Below are 7,368 nucleotides of genomic sequence, written 5' to 3' on the forward strand. Positions count from 1 at the left end.
GGAAACCGGCGGACACGGGAACTCTGCACTTCCGGACGGGCGCTTCCGGTGAATCCCACTACGTCGTCCGGAGAAGCTTCCTGGTCTGTAAGAGGCGTGGCTGGCGGTGGGAGGGTGGGATTCGGGTGCAGAGAGCTTGGGGAGGCGGGTCCCTGGTGTCCACCTCTGTTTTAAGTGTTGCTTGTTGGAAGGTGATGTTGGATAGAAGGATGAAGACGACCGAAAAGAGGCAGGGAAAAGGAGATGAATGGGCCCCTGGATCCTAGCTACGAGAGGCCCTCTGAGAATGCTGAGATTTGAGGGCTTACACCTGGGGTAGAAACAACATGTCTGAAGAGTTAGAAAATAAGGGCGTAGTTTGAGGAAAACAATTAATTGTGCTTATCACTACTTAAAATTATACTGCATAATTAGTTTGTTATCTGAACTCCCGTTAGTGGTAAACTCCATGACGGAGACTATCTGTGACGTGTAATATGCGCATATTTCTTTCATGCCTGAGTTAAAATAATATTTATAAGATTAAGAAGCACTGATGTGGGCGTGGGGGTGGTGGGATGAATTGGGAGATTGGGATTGACATATATATATACACTAATATGTGTAAGATAGATAACTAATAAGAACCTGCTGTATAAAAAAAATAAAATTCAGAAAAAATATTTTTAAAAAAAAGAAGCACTGTTGAGTCCCTGAGAAAGTATTTCATCAGTAGTAATTCCACAGGGGAAGATGAATTCTTTTATGTTACAAAACTCTACTTAATTTAAGGAATTATGTATATCATTTATCATGAGTCTCTCCAAGTTTTGTGCTAAGGTATATTTAAGTTTTTCAACTTCTTTTCTAAGGTATTCAGGAAAATACAGTTGTCATGGTGTCAGTCTCTACCTAAACAATACATGTGGGGTGTTTGTTGGGGGTGTGTGTGAATTTTCGAGGGAGGAAGCTCAACGTTGGCAAGCTCAACAGATTCTGCTGGACAGTCATGTTTGAGAACTACTGTACTTTATGCATAAGTTTGTAAAAGATTTTAATACCTTATTTCAAAATTTGATTAATATTTATCTTGGGCTCTATTTGTGCCAGTCACTGTGCTAAGTGTTTTAAACATATTTCTCCTTTAATCTTTATAAGGTGCTCATACTTATGCAGTTTGGCTGGGGCGTCTGCTGTCTCAGCTGGGCTTGACCTGAGGGTCAGCTGATCTAGGCTGGGCTCAGCTGGTTGCTTCTACTTCAAGTTATAGGTCTACAGGCCATTTAGAAGACTGTGCCATGTGTGTCTCATTCTTCTTGTACTAGCAGGCTGGTCAGGGTATGTCCTTCTCATGGAGATGGTAGAGGTACAAGATGTAAGCCTTGCCTGCATTACATGTCTAAAATCCACAAGTCCCATGGCCAAACCCAAAAGTCAAGGGTGGGAGAGGGGTTACACTCAGCTTTTTCAGTTGCAGAAACTGCAGAGTTACATAGAAAGGGGTGTGGATGATGGGAGGAGCAGGGCCAACCATCAGTCACTTATGGAAAATAATCCAGTTGCATTCCCTTATCTCACATCCTAAATAAAAATAAATTCCAAATGGAGTAAAGATCTAAGTGTAAAAAACAGTGAAGTCGTCTGCGGACTAAGATACACATAAGGTATATACATACCTAAGTCCTGCTTAGAGGGAAGTGTTCTATAAAAAATATTTGTCAGGGGGCTTCCCAGGTGGCGCAGTGGTTGAGAGTCCGTCTGCCGATGCAGGGGACACGGGTTCGTGCCCTGCTCCGGGAAGATCCCACATGCCGCGCAGCGGCTGGGTCCGTGAGCCATGGCTGCTGAGCCTGCGCGTCCGGAGCCTGTGCTCCGCAACGGGAGAGGCCACAACAGTGATAGGCCCGCGTACCGCAAAAAAAAAAAAAAATTTTGTCAGATTTTGAGGGTTCATGGAGCTCAAATCTACGAAAGGGAAGAACTGAACCCCACACCATCTTTCAGGATTGAGGAGGCAGAGATCTGCCAGGCTCTGAATTAAAATCCCGGAAGTAACAGAGTAACAGACTCTAGGTAGAAGTGGCCTGAGTTTTATTTAAAATGCAACCGATCCCCAACCCAGCTCCTTCTCTGATTACAATGAGCTAATCAGTCTCACACTTCATCTGCCTAACAAAAGAAAGGTGGAAATCCTCACTGGTGAAAGATACCATCTTAGCAGTAGTAAGGGGTAGGAAAGAGTGACTGATAAAACATAAGCAAAAACAAATAATAGGAACTAATTCATGAATGATCAAAACATTGGTGATGGAAGACAAGGACTTTAACAGATTAGTATGTTAAAAAAAAAATAGAGGACTTTTCTGGTAGTCCAGTGGTTAAGACTCCGTGCTTCCCATGCAGGGGGCATGGGTTCAATCCCTGGTCAGGGAAGTTCTGCATGCTGCACGGCCAAAAAAAAAAGGAAAATGGACAAAATGGATGAAAAGATGGGCAGTTTCAACAGAAAAATTTCAGTCTATAAAAAAAAAAGATCAAATGTACATTCTAGACTAAAAACTAGATGCAATTAATAACCCAAGGTTTACTAAGAGATTTGACACAGCACAGAAAAGTATTAGTGAACTCAAAGATTGGACAATGGAAAAGTCCAAAACACAGAACGGAGTGTAAGATAATTTGGGATATACATTCAAAATTCTTACAGACATTAATAAGCTAATAAGGGAATACTGTGAATATCACCCCTTTTCCTGCTTCCTCTGGCCACAAATACCAGTTTTTCTTAGTTTTAGTGCCCTACACCCCAGACTGTAATGTAGTTCTTCACAGCTGGGGCCACCCTCCAGATGAAGCACCAAGAGAAAAGAGAGAAAAATGGGACCACAAGAAACCCATTTCCTGATTCCTCTGGAATCATTTTTCCTTGGTGTTTTAGGTAACAGCTACCCTGATACCACTGGTACAGCAGTGCAGCTCTGACTGCACTGGGACTAGCCTCTGGGCAGAGCCAAGACATAAAAAAGAAACAAGAAAAAAATGGAGACTTTCACACTGTGGCCTGCTGAGGCTCCCTTTCCTGGTTCTCTGGCCAAAAAGAACTGTCTCTTGGGAGTTTTTGCTGTCCATGCCCATTGCGTAGTTCTGTGACCCAGACTGCCTCGGATAAAAGAGGAAAGAAAAATCAGGAAACTCATCATCAGTATTGTTCATTCTTCAAGTTTTGACTTCCCTCTTCAACCATTCAGTCAAAATGGTTTAATTTTCAACAGTGTTCTGGGAGTTGCTTTTTGTATTTTATCCAAGTTTTGTATTTTGGAATTGTGGAAGAAATAGCCTGTTGTGGGCTTATTCCATCTTGGCCAGTACCAGAAATTCATGTGTTCTTTAGTAAATTTATTTTTGTGTTTGTGATATGAAGTGTCCTCTAATGTACAATACCTTACAGGGTAATACTGATAGGACTTATCCTTTTTTATTTTAATTGTTTGTTCATATGTCAGTCAGTGTCCCCGCTGACTGGGGTAGGCCTGGTACAATGCTTGGCACATTGATGGTGTTCAGTAAATTGTCCTGGAATGAATGGTAGAACAAGCCACACGGAGGCATCACAGAGAAACTGAAAGGAAGCTGGGCTTTTAAAACCAAAAGCAAATGAGAGTCTGCTTTTATTTTTTTTAATATTTATTTATTTATTTGGCTGCACCAGGTCTTAGTTGCAGCACACGGGATCTAGTTCCCTAACCAGGGATCGAACCTGGGCCCCCTGCATTGCGAGTGCAGAGTCTTAACCACTGGACCACCAAGGAAGTCCCCCTATCCCAAATATATATATATATATATTTTTTTTCTTTCAGTACGTGGGCCTCTCACTGCTGCGGCCTCTCCCACTGCGGAGCACAGGCTCCGGATGCGCAGGTTCAGCAGCCATGGCTCACGGGCCCAGCCACTCTGCGGCATGTGGGATCCTCCCGGACCGGGGCATGAACCCGTGTCCCCTGCATCAGCAGGCGGACTCTCAACCACTGCGCCACCAGGGAGGCCCAATCCCATATATTTTAAAATGAACTGGTGAGGCTCTATAAAAGCCCTACTGGGATTAGACTGATGTTGAATTGAATTTATAGGTTTGAGAATTGATACTTCTGTGAGATTGCATCTTCCTGGATGTACGTTTATTTTGATTTCTTTGAGTTTTCAACAGTTTTATAATTTTCTCCATAAAGGTTATATATAATTTTTGTTAAATAAAAATACTGCTGTGTACTTTTGGTAACATTGTAATTGGTATCCTTTTTTTTTTGGTTTTGACCATGCCACCGAGGCTTGCAGGATCGTAGTTCCCCAGTTAGGGATCTAATCCCAGTCCTTGGCCCCAAGAGCACGGAGTCCTAACCACTGGACCGCCAGGGAATTCCTGCCAGATTTACATTTTTAACCTATTTTTTGTTGGTATGCAGAAATACAACTCATTATTGTATATTGATTTTACATTTAGCAACTTTTTTTTTCCCTTGTTGAAGTATAGTTACAATATTGTGTTTCATGTGTACAGCAAAGTGGTTCAGTTATATATATTTTTTTCTCAGATTATTTTCCATTATAGATTATTACAAGCTATTGAATATAGTTCCCTGTGTTATACAGGAAATCCTTGTTTCTTATCTATTTTACGTATAGTAGTGTGTATCTGTTAATTCCACACTCCTAATTTATCCCTCCCCCACCCGCTTCCCCTTTGGTAACAGTAAGTTTGTTTTCTATGTCGAGTCTGTTCCTGTTTTGTATATAGATTCATTTGTATTATTTTTTAGTATATGCGCTGCCGAAGCGAGCACATTTGTATTTTTTAGATTACACATTTAGGTGAAATCATACATTTGTCTTTGTCTGACTTACTTAGTATGATATTCTATAGGTCTATCCATGTTGCTATAAATGGCAGTATTTCATTCTTTTTCTATGGCTGAGTAATATTTATATTTAGGAACCTCTTTGAACTCAGTCTGATAATTTAACTATAGAGTCTCTTGGGTTTTCCAAGAAGTCAATCATGTTTTCTGCTGAAAAAATTATTTTTTCCTTCCTTTTCAGTTGTTATACCTATTCTGTCTTTGTCTTCTTTTCCTAGTTGAAACTCCAGTAGTTAATGATATTGGGCATCCTTGTCACATTCCTAAAGTGAATATGGTATTAACATAATTTTGCAAATATCTAGCTAGCTAGCTAGCATTTTAAAAATTGCTTCTCGCAATATGCGCTAGATGTTAGCTTCATGGAGTTCAGGTGATCCTATTTTGTTTACAATGGCCTCTGCCATTTTTTGAAAATACCAAGTCCTCTTCTGCCTCTGAGCCTTTAAATCTGCTAGAAAAGATGTTCCTCCAAATAACTTCATAATAATGGCTCACTCTCTCAGTTTTTTCAGGCCTTTGTTCAAATGTCTCTTTATCAGAGGCTATCCCCGATCTCTCTCTATAAAATGTGTCATAGAGTCTGAGTCCACCTTTGATGTTTGACTGCCGACAGCTGTTAAGCCTTACCCCACTCCTTCCTCCCCTTCTGCCCCACGTTTGTGCAGTAAAGCCTGGCTGCTTCTTGCTTTGCCACCTGTGGGAAATTCAAACTGCATGCAGAACTGTCACCCTGGCCCTACCCCGTAACCACCATAAAACCCCCAAACCAGTCTCCTCTCTCTGTTCTCTCAGGCCATTTTTGGACTTTCTTGGGAGCTGCCCTGCTTTCCCCAGAAAGCCTTATTATGGGAATAATAAAGTCTGTCATACACCCTTGGTATGTGTGTGACTTCATCAGTCTCAACATCTGAGCTGAATTTTGGGTGGGAGTCCACCTTTTCTCAGTGTGGATGCCCACAACAAAATAACATCCTCCTTCACAGTCCATCTTCTGCTTTATTTTTTCTTCATAGCACTAGTACCACCTGACATAATATGTATTTGCCTTCCCCTACTATATAAATGACTGAATGATAGATCCCAGCATCTAGTGAAGTATCTGTCATAATCATTCATTCAACAAATACTTGAGTGCCCACTTTGGCCAGGTTCTCTTAAAGGCAATAGTGCTATAGTGGTGATCAAAGCCCTTGCCATGGAGCTTACATTCCAGAGGGCAGGGTAGGTGTTCATTCAGTATGTATTTGTTAAATGAATGAATACTAATATTATTTTTGTCTGGAGGTAGGATATTAAAAAGAAACACAATATCATATTATGAATGTAAAATTTTTATTCATTTCTTTTGGTGCAAACTAGTGTTTATTAAAAAATAATATTTAGGAATTTATACTCACTGGACATGTTATAGTTAACATCCAAAGACAAAAAATATTTGTTATAGTTAACATCCAAAGACAATTTATTATATGCTTAGTACTAAAAAGCTCCTAAATCAGTGTTGGCATTACAAGATTAGAGAGTTGTTTTTGGCTCATGATTATTATAGAAAAACACTGAGGAAAACTTCAGTCATTACAATTGGTAAAGGTATAATTTTACATTTCATGAAGGATAGTAGTCATATTTGGTAATAGCCTCATTTATAAATTAAAGTATACTCACTTCGAGGTTGTATTTTGATGCTGTTTCTTTTCACTTCTCGCAAATAACCAACAAGGCACAAACTGCTTCCAATTGACAGTCCAAACAAAGGAGGAATCATGGCTAACCATCTGGTTGCTAATATTTGTTAAAGGCAAATTACAAACTTCAGAGTATGGTTCAACATCACCAAAAGGAGTAAAGTTGCTCCCTCTGACCACCTTATTCCATGAAAAAAGTGTACTTTGACTTCTAAAATGGATTTTAAAAATTCAGTAGAAAGATTTAACAACTATCAACATTTCCAGCACTGATTTTTCTAATACCCAGAAACATCCACTTAGCAGTTGTAAGACTAACTTGAAAAACTGAATATACAAATGTAAATTATTGCCATTAGCTAGTAGGAATCATCACTTGATTCTTAATCCTGTTTATATTTAATTATAAACATAAGACTGATTTTTGTGTGTGTGTGTGGTATGCGGGCCTCTCACTGTTGTGGCCTCTCCCGTTGCGGAGCACAGGCTCCGGACGTGTAGGCTCAGCGGCCATGGCCTACGGGCCCAGCCGCTCCACGGCATGTGGGATCTTCCCGGACCAGGGCACGAACCTGTCTCCCCTGCATCGGCAGGCGGACTGTCAACCACTGTGCCACCAGGGAAGCCCAAGACTGATTTTTAGAATAAAAAGAATGAAGAACATCTCCATCATGTGTCTTTGTTCCCAATAATCCCTTTCAGATAGATCTGTGAAGCAATACAGAGCACAGTGTCGACATACCTTTCATTTCAAAGGCCGAAAAAAATAGGGCTTATTAAGTAGTGAG

The 7,368-nt window shown here is 40.5% G+C and overlaps 1 non-coding gene across 1 annotated transcript; it reads right to left on the reverse strand.

Moving 5' to 3' along the window:
* Window positions 1-3,715: 3,715 nt before the first annotated feature.
* Window positions 3,716-3,788, reverse strand: TRNAG-CCC (transfer RNA glycine (anticodon CCC)). Its single transcript has one exon. It is a non-coding gene; the product is annotated as a tRNA-Ala (tRNA).
* Between the last annotated feature and the right edge of the window lie 3,580 nt (window positions 3,789-7,368).

The sequence above is a fragment of the Tursiops truncatus genome, chromosome 8, assembly GCF_011762595.2.
Source record: "Tursiops truncatus isolate mTurTru1 chromosome 8, mTurTru1.mat.Y, whole genome shotgun sequence".
Lineage (NCBI taxonomy): Eukaryota > Metazoa > Chordata > Mammalia > Artiodactyla > Delphinidae > Tursiops > Tursiops truncatus.